Source organism: Mobula birostris, chromosome 1 (genome assembly GCF_030028105.1).
Source record: "Mobula birostris isolate sMobBir1 chromosome 1, sMobBir1.hap1, whole genome shotgun sequence".
NCBI lineage: Eukaryota > Metazoa > Chordata > Chondrichthyes > Myliobatiformes > Myliobatidae > Mobula > Mobula birostris.
The window spans coordinates 75,984,672-75,998,288 of record NC_092370.1 but is presented as its reverse complement, the minus strand read 5'-3'; the positions used below and the strand labels follow the sequence as shown (position 1 = coordinate 75,998,288).

The following is a 13,617-nucleotide window of genomic DNA, read 5'->3' as shown; positions in this document are numbered from 1 at the left end:
GCACTGATACTTTCAATCATTTTACTGATAATTGAGAATGGACAAGTTGGATGAATATTATTTGTCCAGTTTTATGTGGCCACAATATACCTGGGTCATGTTTCACATCGTCTGTTATTGTTCTGAAACGCCATGGCAAGAGGCACAGTTAGTTCTGGGATGAGACCACAAGACAAAGGAGCTGAAGTCAGCCATTTGGTCCATCGAGTCTGCTCCGCCATTTTATCATGAGCTGATCCATTCCCCCATTTAGTCCCACTCTCCCGCCTTCTCACCATAACCTTTGATGCCCTGGCTACTCAGATACCTATCAATCCCTGTCTTAAATACACCCAATGACTTGGCCTCCACTGCCGCCCATGGCAACAAATTCCACAGATTCACCACCCTCTGGCTAAAAAAATTTCTTTGCATCCCTATTCTGAATGGGTGCCCTTCAATCCTTAAGTCATGCCCTCTCATACCAGACTCCCCCACCACAGGAAATAACTTTGCCACATCCACTCTGTCCATGCCTTTCAACATTTAAAATGTTTCTGTGAGGTCTCCCCTCATTCTTCTAAACTCCAAGGAGTACAGTCCAAGAGTGGTCAAACGTTCCTCATATGTTAACCCTCTCATTCCCAGAATCATTCCAGTGAATCTTCTCTGAACTCCCTCCAATGTCGGCATATCCTTTCATAAATAAGGAGCCCAAAACTGCACACAGTACTCCAAGTGAGGTCTTACCAGCCTTGTAGAGCCTCAACATCACATCCCTGCTCCTATACTCTATTCCTCTAGAAATGAATGCCAACATTGCATTCGCCTCCTTCACCACCGACTCAACCTGGAGGTTAACCTTAAGTGTATCCTGCACGAGGACTCCCAAGTCCCGTTGCATCTCAGAACTTTGAATTCTTTCCCTGTTTAAATAATAGTCTGCCCGTTTATTTCTTCTGTCAAAGTGCATGACCACACACTTTCCAACATTGTATTTCATTTGCCACTTCTTTGCCCATTCTCCCAATCTATCCAAGTCTCTCTGCAGACTCTCCGTTTCCTCAGCACTACCGGCCCCTCCACCTATCTTTGTATCATCAGCAAACTTAGCCACAAAGCCATCTATTCCATAATCCAAATCGTTGATGTACAATGTAAAAAGAAGCGGCCCCAACACGGACCCCTGTGGAACACCACTGGTAACCAGCAGCCAACCAGAATGGGATCCCTTTATTCCCACTCTCTGTTTCCTGCCAATCAGCCAACACTCTATCCACGTATGTAACTTTCCCGTAATTCCATAGGCTCTTATCTTGTTAAGTAGCCTCACGTGCAGCACCTTGTCAAAGGCCTTCTGAAAATCCAAATACGCAACATCTACTGCATCTCCTTTGTCTAGCCTACTTGTAATTTCCTAAAAAAATTAAAATATGTTTGTTAGGCAGGATTTTCCTTTAAGGAAACCATGCTAAGTACTGCCTGTCTTGTCATATGCCTCCGGGTACTCCATAACCTCATCCTTGACAATCGACTCCAACAACTTCCCAACCACCGATGTCAAGCTAAAAGGTCTATAATTTACTTTTTGCTTCCTTGCCCCCTTCTTAAATAGCGGAGTGACATTTGCAATCTTCCAGTACTCCGAAACCATGCCAGAATCTATTGACTTTTGAAAGATCATTGCTAATGCCTCCGCAATCTCCACAGCTACTTCCTTCAGAACACGAGGGTGCATTCCATCTGGTCCAGGAGATTTATCTACCCTTAGACTATTCAGCTTCCTGAGTATTTTCTCTGCCGTAATTGTGACTGCGCACACTTCTCTTCCCTGCCACCCTTGAGTGTCCGGCATACTGCTGTCTTCCTCGGTGAAGACTGATGCAAAATACTCGTTCAGTTCCTCTGCCATCTCCTTATCTCCCATTACAATTTCTCCAGCATCATTTTCTATCGGTCCTATATCTACTCTCACCTGTCTTTCACTCCTTATATACTTGAAAAAGCTTTTAGTATCCTCTCTGATATTATTTTCTAGCTTCCTTTCGTAGGTCATCTTTTCCCTCTTAATGACCTTCTTAGTTTCCTTTTGAAAGCTTTTAAAAACTTCCCAATCCTCTCTCTTCCCACTAATCTTTGTTTCCTTGTATGCCCTCTCTTTTGCTTTAACTTTGGCTTTGACCTCTCTTGTCAACCATGGTTGCATCCTTTTTCCATTCGAAAATTTCTTCTTTTTTTGGAATATATCTGTCTTGCACCTTCCTCACTTCTCGCATAAACTCCAGCCACTCCTGCTCTGCCGTCCATCCCGCTAGTGTCCCTTTCCAGTCAACTTTGACCAGTTCCTCTCTCATGCCACTGTAATTTCCTTACTCCACTGAAAGACTGACACATCAGATTTTGGCTTCTCTTTCTCAAATCTCAGAGTGAACTCAATCATGTTATGATCACCGCCTCCTAAGGATTCCTTCACCTCAATCTCTCTAATCACCCCTGGTTCATTACAGGTGTACAGCCGAGGATTTTTTCCAGGTCCAAAGCCTTTGCTGTATCGAGTACTACCATCATTTCTTGACATTACAGTGCAAATTAAATTACCCCCTTCAATACACTATATTTCAATGCAATACGAATACAAGTCCAACAAATACAAATTTTCTTCATAAGACCTCTTCATCTCAGGAATTAACACAGAAACATAGAAAACCTACAGCAAAATACAGGCCCTAGCATGTCCTTACCTTAGAACTACCTAGGCTTACCCATAGCCCTCTATTTTTCTAAGCTCCATGTACCGATCCAGGAGTCTCTTAAAAGACCCTATCGTTTCCGCCTCCAACACCACCATCGGCAGCCCATTCCACACACTCACCACTCTGCGTAAAAAACTTACCCCTGACATTTCCTCTGTACCTACTTCCAAGCACCTTAAAACTGTGCCCTCTCGCGCTAGCCATTTCAGCCCTGGGAAAAAGCCTCTGACTATCCACATGATCAATGCCTCTCATTATCTTGTACACCTCTATCAGGTCACTGCTCATTCTCTGCCACTCTAAGGAGAAAAGGCAGAGTTCATTCAACCTAATCTCATAAGGCATGCTCCCCAATCCAGGCAACATCCCTGTAAATCTCCTCTGCACCCTTTCTATGGTTTCCACATTCTCCCTGTAGTGAAGCGACCAAAATTGAGCACAGTAGTGGGGTCTGACCAGGGTCCTATGCAGCTGCAACATTACCTCTCGGCTCTTAAAATCAGTCCCAAGATTGATGAAGGCCAATGCATCGTATGCCTTTTTAACCACAGAGTCAACCTGCACAACAGCCTTGAGTGTCCTATGGACTCTGACCCCAAGATCCCTCTGATCCTCCACACTGCCAAGAGTCTTACCATTAAGGCTGTATTCTGCCATCATATTTGACCTACCAAAATGAACCACTTCACACTTATCTGGGTTGAACTCCATCTGCCATTTCTCAGTGCACTTTTGCATCCTATCAATGTCCCGCTGTCACCTCTGACAGGCCTCCACACTATCCACAACACCCCCAACCTTTGTGTCATCAGCAAATTTACTAACCCACCCCTCCACTTCCCCTTCCAGGTCATTTATAAAAATCACAAAGAGTAGGGGTCCCAGAACAGATCCCTGAGGCACACCACTGGTCACTGGCCTCCATGCAGAATATGACCCGTTTACAACCAGTCTTTGCCTTCTGTGGGCAAGCCAGTTCTGGATCCACAAAGCAACGTCCCCTTGGATCCCATGCCTCCTTACTTTCTCAATAAGCCTTCCATGGGGTAGCTTATCAAATGCCTTGCTGAAATGCATATACACTACATCTACGGCTCTACCTTCATCAATGTGTTTAGTCACATCCTCAAAAATTTCAATCAGGCTCGTAAGGCACGACCTTTTTTTTTTAACAAAGCCATGCTGACTATTCCTAATCATACTATGCCTCTCCAAATGTTCATAAATCCTGCCTCTCAGGATCTTCTCCATCAATTTACCAACCACTGAAGTAAGACTCAGTAATCGATAATTTCCTGGGATATCTCTACTCCCTTTCTTGAATAAGGGGACAACATCCACAAATCTTCAATCCTCCGGAACATCTCCCGTCCTCATTGATGATGCAAAGATCATCGCCAGAGACTTAGCAATCTCCTCCCTCACTTCCCACAGTAGCCTGGAGTACATCTCGTCGGGTCCCGGTGACTTACTTAACTTAATGTTTTCCAAAAGCTTCAGCACATCCTCTTCCTTCATACTTACATGCTCAAGCTTTTCAGTCCACTGCAAGTCATCCCTACAATCACCAAGATCCTTATAAGTAGTGAATACTGAAGCAAAGTATTCATTAAGTACCTCTGCTAACTCCTCCAGTTCCATACATACTTTTCCACTGTCACACTTGATTGGTCCTATTCTCTCACATCTTATCCTCTTGCTCTTCACATACTTGTAGAATGCCTTGGGGTTTTCCTTAATCCTGTCCACCAAGGTCTTCTCATGGCCCCTCCTGGCTCTCCCAATTTCATTCTTAAGCTCCTTCCTGCTAGCCTTATAATCTTCTAGATTCCTATCATTACCTAGTTTTTTGAACCTTTCATAAGCTCTTCTTTTCTTCTTGACTAGATTTACAACAGCCTTTGTACACCATGGTTCCTGTACCCTACCATCCTTTCCCTGTCTCATTGGAACGTACCTATGCAGAACCCCACACAAATATCCCCTGAACATTTGCCACATTTCTTCCATTCGTTTCCCTGAGAACATCTGTTTCCAATTCATGCTTCCAAGTTCCTGCCTGATAGCTTCATATATCCCTTACTCCAATTAAGCGTTTCCCTTGTCTGTTCCGATCCCTCTCCAATGCTATGATAAAGGAGATAGAATTGTGATCACCATCTCCAAAATGCTTTCCCACTGAGCGACCTGACACCTGACCATGTTCATTTCCCAATACCAGATCAAGTACAGCCTCTCCTCTTGTAGGCTTACCTGCATATTGTGTCAAGAAACCTTCCTGAACACACCTAACAAACTTCACTCCATCTAAACCCCTTGCTCTAGGGAGATGCCAATCAATATTTGGGAAATTAAAATCTCCCACCATGACAACTCTGTTATTATTACTTCTTTCCAGGATCTGTCTCCCTATCTGCTCCTCAATGTCCCTGTTACTATTGGGTGGTCTATAAAAAACACCCAGTAGAGTTATTGATCCCTTCCTCTTTCTAACTTCCACCCACAGAGACTCTGCAGACAACCCCTCCATGACCTCCTCCTTTTCTGCAGCCGTGACACTATCCCTGATCAACAGTGCTATGCCCCCACCTCTTTTGCCTCCCTCCCTGTCCTTTCTGAAACATCTAAAGCCTGGTGAACCTTCTTTACACTGCCCTTAATACAAATATATAAAAAGGAAGTGCCCTTAGCAAGTAGGACTAAAGAGAATCTTAAGGCATTCTAAATATACATCAAGAGCAAGAAGATAACTAGGGAGAGGGCAGGACCGCTCAAGGATTAAAAAGCAATGTGCTTAGAGGCAGAGGATATGGGTGAGGTCCTAAATTAGTTCTCTGCATCGGTATTTACTCAGGAGAAGAACATGGAGGATAGGGAGATGCGTTAATATGCTAGGGTATTTTGAGATAAAGAAATGTAACGTTGACCCATATTCCGCTAAGCCCCTCCTCTCCATGTACTTATCATTCAAGTGCTTCTTAATTTACACTACTGTACCTGCCTCAATTACTTCCTCAGTAGCTCATTCTATACACTCACCACCCTCTGGGTGAAAATGTTGCCCCTCAGTCCACTTCTAAACCTTTCCCCCTCACCCTAAATCTCTGCTCCATATTTTTCGGCTCTCCAACCCTGGAGAAAACATTGTTACCATCCACTTTATTGATGCCTCTCAATTTTAAACACGTCCATAATGTTATCCATTATTCTTCTACATTGCAAAGAATTAAGATCCAGCCTAGTCAACCTCTCCCAATAACTCAGGCCTTCTAGTCCTGGCAATATCCTTGTAAATATTTTAGAGTCATAGAATCTGCACTTTTTCCAGTTTCACTCTGTCTTTCCTATAATAGGGGGGCTAAAACTGTACACAATGCTCCAAGAGCAGCCTCACCAGACATATTGTATACAACTGCAATTTAACATTCTAATTCCTACACTCAGTGATCTGATTTATGAAAGCCAATATCCAAATCACTTTTTTCACCAGTCTATCTGTCACTTTCAATGAACTATGCATGTGTACTCTTCAGGTGCCTCCGTCCATTACTGTCCCTGATACATACATGATGCTTTTGCTTTAACATTTCCTTCTTTTGGATGCATAACAGATAAAATACAAAGCTGATGATCAACATCGTTAAGCAGAAGCTGCATTAATTCCAGGCTCAGTAAAATTTAACACAAATATACCTAAACAAAAACTTACCAGTTTCTTTTACATATTCCATCTCGTTTGTATGTGTCTCATTGACATTTGTTTTCACAGTGTTCTGCAAACTTTCATATAATTTTCCTGATACCTTCCATTTAACTCTTCCAGTTTCAAGGACAGAGGAACATTCATGGGAATTACATTTCTCAAGATGCTTTTTATGGTCACCTGGTGTGGCATCAACAATTTGTGCCAGCGAATTCTGATGAAATTCCTTATCGGCTGGTGCTACTTCTATGGGAGATGAATCTTTCTCCAGAAAAATTAAATGATGCTTGTAATTATCCAGCACTGATAAGTCAGTGGGCAGGACTGGAAAGTGCTCAGCATAGGTAGAAATTGCCTCAGAATTAATTGGGACTGTTTTGTGAGTCAGATGGATTGGTTTCTGGATCATTGCCATATCTGATGAAAGAGCATGATGAATGGGAAAAGATGCCGATTTACAAGCAGTCTTTCGACCCTTGCGACCAGATGTTTGCCAGTTCATGCTTCTGTAAATCTGAGCTTGTTTTTTCCGAGTCAGAATTGGAATGCTGTTGAATTCATAAGACGTACACGTGCGGTTAGCATGGGAGCCTTTTTCTGTCACTTGCGATGTTACATCTTCAGTGTGAGCTGGTTCATGCTCAACGTTCCCTAATTTATCTTTTTGCTTGACTGAAGGAACATCTGGACAAACATAAGCATCCTGGTGCATTGAACTTGTGTAAAGATACACAAAACAAGGTTTATCTTCAGCAGCCGTTTCAGCGATCTCCGTTTCGAATTCTGTGTTAGGTTTATTAATGCTTACATCTGAAATTGATACTTTTGGCATCAAGTCCTCATGTGTAATGGAAACATCTTCTGATGAAGGGCTTTCAATAGGGAAGCAAACTTTCTGGTCAATGGTTACAAACAAATTGCAGGGTAGAGTTACATTTAGGTCATTCTCACCAGCTGGCTCTTCAGATGCTGTCCTGTGCTCTGAATCTTCCGTTATCACTACTTATCGAAAAAATACAACCAAATATCACATGTAGTTTTGCTTTAAGCCACAGTAATATTTTAAAACTTAATATCAGAATCCAATTACCTTTCCTATATTATCTATGATCCTTAAGTTACTGGCCGAAAGCTAGAATTTTGAACCAATGATTCATGGACATGAGTTTGAGTCCAACCATGCCACCTGAGGAATTCAAACTTAAATAATAAATCTGGAATTAAACAAACAAACCCAAGCTCAGTGATGAAACCATGAAAGTACCGAGATGTTATTAAAACCTTTCTGATTCAGTAATGACCTTCAGGGGAAGGTCTGACCTCTATATAATTCCAGACTCCTCAATGCTGTTAACTTCTAAACTGCTTTTTCAATTCAGAGACAGTTATAAATGTTTAATAAATTGCTAGCAATGACCACATCCTTTGAAAGACTAAGCAATCTAAACAAGGTCTGAACAGTATCTGCAGGTTGTCTGCTCAAAGATAGTGACTTGCGTTTTCACAACTTCTTATCAGGAACAGTGAGATATTAGAATCACAGTCTTGCAGCATGGTCACAGGTCTTACAGCCCAACTTGTCCACGCTGACTGTGTTGTCCAGCAAGCTAGGCCCCTCTGATGGATTTGGCGCACAGCATTTGAAACCTCTCCTACCCATGTACTTATTGAGATGATATTTAAACGTTGATAATGTGTCAAGCAATCACATCAGCAAACATCGATATAGAGGGTCTTCAAAAAGTATTCAGACCCCACAACTATTTTCACACTTTACTGTCTCATTTTCTAAATTTAAAATATATTGAAGTAAAATTTTTTGAACTAATCTACAAGAGAAAAATTCCAAAACCTGTCAACAATTTACTAAAAACTAAAAAACAAAATTGTGAGGCTGAAAAAGTATTCATCCCCTTTGTAACTGCTAGCCTCGTTTTCCTCAGGTGCAATACTGTATATTAGAATCAGAATCACATTTATTATCACCGGCATGTGTTGTGAGATTTGTTAACTTAAGAGTAGCAGTTCAAGACAATACATAATATAGAAGAAAAAATAAAATAATAATAAATAAATTACAGTATATGTATATCAAATAGATTAAAAATCATGCAAAAATACAGAAATAGTATATGTTAAAAAAGTGAGGTAGTGTCCAAGGATTCAATGTCTATTTAGTAATCGGATGGCAGAGGGGAAGAAGCTGTTCCTGAATCGCTGAGTGTGTGCCTCCATGCTTCTGTACCTCCTACCTGATGGTAACAGTGAGAATAGGGCATTACCTTATCAACTCACCCAATTTGTTGATGTACAAAATTGGAGGATCACCTGTTTTCAATGAATTCATCAGAATAAATACCCCTCTCTCTGTAAGGTCCGATAGTAAGATTTTTAACAGACTAACCCAAAATGAAAACAAAAGAGCATTCAAGACAAGTCGGGCAAATGATAACAGAGAAGCACAAACTTGGGGAAGAGTACAAAACCATCTCGAAGGGACCAAACATACCTCAGAGCTCAGTGAAGTCCATCATGAAAGGGTGGAACAATATGAAACCACAGCCACGCTGCCTAGGTCAGGTCATCCTTCTAAGCTTGGTCACTAGAGAAGAATGGCGCTTGTGTGAGAGACTACTGTGACACCAATAGTCGGTCTGAGTAAGCGGCAGAAGTCAAGGTCTGTAACTGGAGATTAAGTTCATGGCTCGACAATCTCTAAGGTCTTGCACAAAAAGGGTGTTTATGGAAGAGTGGCAAGGAAGAAGCCTGGCTAAAAAAAGAGCATAACCTTGCCTGTAAGGACTTTACAAAGTGTCACTTAGGAGATAATGTAAAGATGTGGAAGAAGGATGAGACTAAAGTGGAAAATTTTGGCCTCAACACCAAGCAGTGCGTGTGGTGTAAATCTCATACTGCACATCAGCCAAGTAACACCATCCCAGTATGGAGGAGGTAGCATCTTGTTATAGGGATGTTTTTTAGCAGCACAGAAATCTGGTCAGGGTTGTTGGGAAGATGAATGCTGCTAAATACAGAGAGATCTTGGATAGAAACCTGCTAGCCTCTGCCAGAAAGCTTAAAATGGAGAGGAAGTTCATCTTGTAGCAGGACTGTAGGGTAACATAATTAGGGGAAATATACATAATTCACAACCACCAACATTGAGTTGGGGTTTCATTTTAAGAGGCTAGTCTGACCTAATGATGTTATTACGCAGAAATTTTTAGCATGCTTTTGTGTTTCGGTAAAATGTGCCACAGGTTTCATTAAACATAAAACACCTCACTTCGTTTTACTTGTGAAACCATATATTAGATCGACTTTGGAAAAAATTAACTTTCCGGCTAAACGTGCTGAAAAGTCTTGGATGTGTGGGACCATGGAACAATCGGGGGTGGTGGCATCGTTAAGGTGTTGGTAATTACTATATAGGCAACAGCCATTATCGGACTTAGGACCACATGGAGTGGTGAAGCCCAGGGGCTATTTGACCAGCGTACAATGCCGAGTCTCTCCATGTTGGCAAACTCAGCCTTCACAGTTTCCAGCTTATCTGGGTGTCCATTCTATGTGCACAGGTGTGGACTGGCGTGCTAATTGTGGGAATGTGGTGCTCAACCCCATGTTTTGTGACTGTAGTGGAAAATGTAGGCTTGGTGATGTCTGGGAATTTTCGCAGCAGTGGAGTAAAGTCACATGCTACCCAATCGAACATCTCTGGTGTGACTTCAAGATAGCTGTCCATTACCACTCCTCAACTAACCTGGCACAGCTGGGTGATGAATACTTTTGAACTGCTAACATTTTTGAATTTTTAGTTTTTCATGCTTTATAATTTTTCGTTTTTTGGACTCTACTGTGACAAAGGAGTATGTGATTCACAAATAATTCTCAGTTAAATTGATCAAAATCCTTGGTTGTAATATTCATTTAAGAGAACAAAGGGTTGGGGGCTGAACACTTTTACAAAGCACCATATTACACATGGATACATTGAGCACAAACTCCTTACACAAATAACTAATGTGGACTATGAACAGTTGGGGCCCCAGCACTGATCCCTGCAGCATCCCAATGGTTACAGAGCTCAAACTGAATGACATATTTACTCCTTACCCTGTTTTCTGTTCATTAAACAGTCATCAAACTATGACAGTATATTACGCCCAGCATCCTAATCTCAGTCCCATATGGACTACTTTTATTTTGAGACTGTTATCCTTGCTTCTAGACTCCTTGACCTGGAAAAAACATCCAGCCCTTTAAGAATGTTCTAAATTTCAAAGTGATCACCTCTCAATCTTTCAAACCTTGAAGAAGGCAAGTCTCATCTACTGAACAACACATACAAAATGCTGGAGGAACTCAGCAAACCAGGCAACATCCATGGAGGAAAGCAACATTTTGCGCTGAAGCCTCACCAGGACGGGCGGGGGGTGTAGGAGCTAGAATTAGAAGGTGGGGGGGATTAAGCAGTACACGCTAGTAGATGATAGGTAAGACCAGGTGCGGGGGAGGATAGGTGGGTGGGGCAGGGAGAATGAAGTAATAAACCGGGAAGTGACAGGTGGAAGAGGTAAAGGGCTGAAAAGACAAAATATAATAGGAGAGGACAGTGGACCATGGAATAAAGGGAAGGAGGTGAGGAAGCAGAGGGATAACAAACATTGAATAACATTAGTCATTTTGTTATGTAGCATTACTTGACCCTTTTATTTTTAAAGATTTATTCCCATCCTACATCCGTACTCAAATCAATCTCCTCCCACACCTAACTATTAAGCTCAAAGCTTTAACTACAGATATAATTGTTCAATTTGCAAGGACGCTGGCAAAAAAGATGATACAGTACATGATTAAATTTCTTAGTTAGATGTCTCCATTTTACTCACATAATTGATTAATGATCTCACATCCAATTGTAAATCTGTATTTCATATTTATTTAGAGACACAGCACGGTAACAGGTCCTTTCAGTCCACTGAGCCCACACTGTCCAATTCCACCCATATGATCAACTAACTTTCCAACCCGCATGTCCCTGGAACGTGGGAGGAAATTGCAGTGCCGGGAAGAAACCTATGAGATCACAGGGAGAACACACAAACTCCTGACAGCCAGTGACAGAATTAAACCCGAGTCACTGGTGCTGTAAAGCACCACGTTGACCGTCACGCCGCTGTAAAGCACCACGTTGACCACCACACCGCTGTAAAGCACTATATTAACCATGCCACTGTAAAGCACCACGTTAAACACCACGCCGCTGTAAAGCACCATGTTAAACACCACGCCGCTGTAAAGCACCACGTTAATCACCATGCCGCTGTAAAGCACGTTAACCACCACGCCGCTGTAAAGCGCCACGTTACCCACCACGCCACTGTAAAGCACGTTAACCATGCCGCTGTAAAGCACGTTGACCACCATGTAAAGCACCACATTAACCACCACGCCGCTGTAAAGCGCCACGTTACCCACCATGCCGCTGTAAAGCACGTTAACCACGCCGCTGTAAAGCACCACGTTGACCACCATGTAAAGCACCACGCTAACCACCATGCCGCTGTAAAGCACCACATTAACCACCACGCCGCTGTAAAGCACCACATTACCCACCACGCCGCTGTAAAGCACCACATTAACCACCATGCCGCTGTAAAGCACCACGTTGACCACCATGTAAAGCACCACGCTAACCACCATGCCGCTGTAAAGCACCACATTAACCACCACGCCGCTGTAAAGCACCACATTACCCACCACGCCGCTGTAAAGCACCACGTTAACCACACCGCTGTAAAGCACCACGTTGACCACCGTGTAAAGCATCACGTTAACCACCACGCCGCTGTAAAGCACGTTAACCACCATGCTACTCTAAAGCACTACGTTAACCACACTACTGTAAAGCACGTTAATCACCATGCCACTGTAAAGCACCACGTTGACCACCACACTACTGTAAAGCACGTTAATCACCACGCCACTGTAAAGCACTACGTTAACCACACTACTGTAAAGCACGTTAATCACCATGCCACTGTAAAGCACCACGTTGACCACCACACTACTGTAAAGCACGTTAATCACCACGCCACTGTAAAGCACTAGGTTAACCACTACACTACTGTAAAGCACCACGTTGACCACCACGCCACTGTAAAGCACCACATTGACCACCACGCCGCTGTAAAGCACCACGTTACCCACCACCCCGCTGTAAAGCACGTTACCCACCACGCCGCTGTAAAGCACGTTACCCACCACGCCGCTGTAAAGCACGTTAACCACACCGCTGTAAAGCACCACGTTGACCACCGTGTAAAGCACCACGTTAACCACCACACCGCTGTAAAGCACCACGTTAACCACCATGCTACTCTAAAGCACTACGTTAACCACCATGTTACTGTAAAGCACGTTAATCACCACGCCGCTGTAAAGCACCACGTTGACCACCACGCTACTGTAAAGCACGTTAATCACCACGCCGCTGTAAAGCACTAGGTTAACCACCACGTTACTGTAAGGCACTAGGTTAACCACTACACTACTGTAAAGCACCACGTTTACCACCACGCCACTGTAAAGCAGCACATTGACCACCACGCCGCTGTAAAGCACCACGTTACCCACCACGCCGCTGTAAAGCGCCACGTTACCCACCACGCCGCTGTAAAGCACGTTAACCACACCGCTGTAAAGCACCACGTTGACCACCGTGTAAAGCACCACGTTAACCACCACACCGCTGTAAAGCACCACGTTAACCACCATGCTACTCTAAAGCACTACGTTAACCACCACGCTACTGTAAAGCACGTTAATCACTACGCCACTGTAAAGCACCACGTTGACCACCACGCTACTGTAAAGCACGTTAATCACCACGCCGCTGTAAAGCACCACATTGACCACCACGCTACTGTAAAGCACGTTAATCACCACGCCGCTGTAAAGCACTAGGTTAACCACCAAGTTACTGTAAAGCACTAGGTTAACCACTACACTACTGTAAAGCACGACGTTGACCACCACACCACTGTAAAGCACCAAATTGACCATCACGCCACTGTAAAGCACTACGTTAACCACACTACTGTAAAGCATTACGTTAACCACCACGCTACTGTAAAGCACTACGTTAACAACTACGCTACTGTAAAGCACCACATTGAC

At 43.1% G+C, this 13,617-nt stretch overlaps 1 protein-coding gene across 1 annotated transcript in view; it reads right to left on the bottom strand.

The window, feature by feature from the left end:
* The window catches only part of ttc39c (tetratricopeptide repeat domain 39C), a 187,097-nt gene that overhangs the window by 22,519 nt on the left and 150,961 nt on the right, over positions 1-13,617 (bottom strand). Inside the window, exons 21-22 of the mRNA XM_072257499.1 lie at positions 7,526-7,649; positions 6,442-7,437 (exon numbers count right to left, since the gene is read on the bottom strand). The gene's annotated coding sequence lies outside the window, so the exon portion shown is untranslated. The remainder of the gene's footprint in view (positions 1-6,441; positions 7,438-7,525; positions 7,650-13,617) is intronic.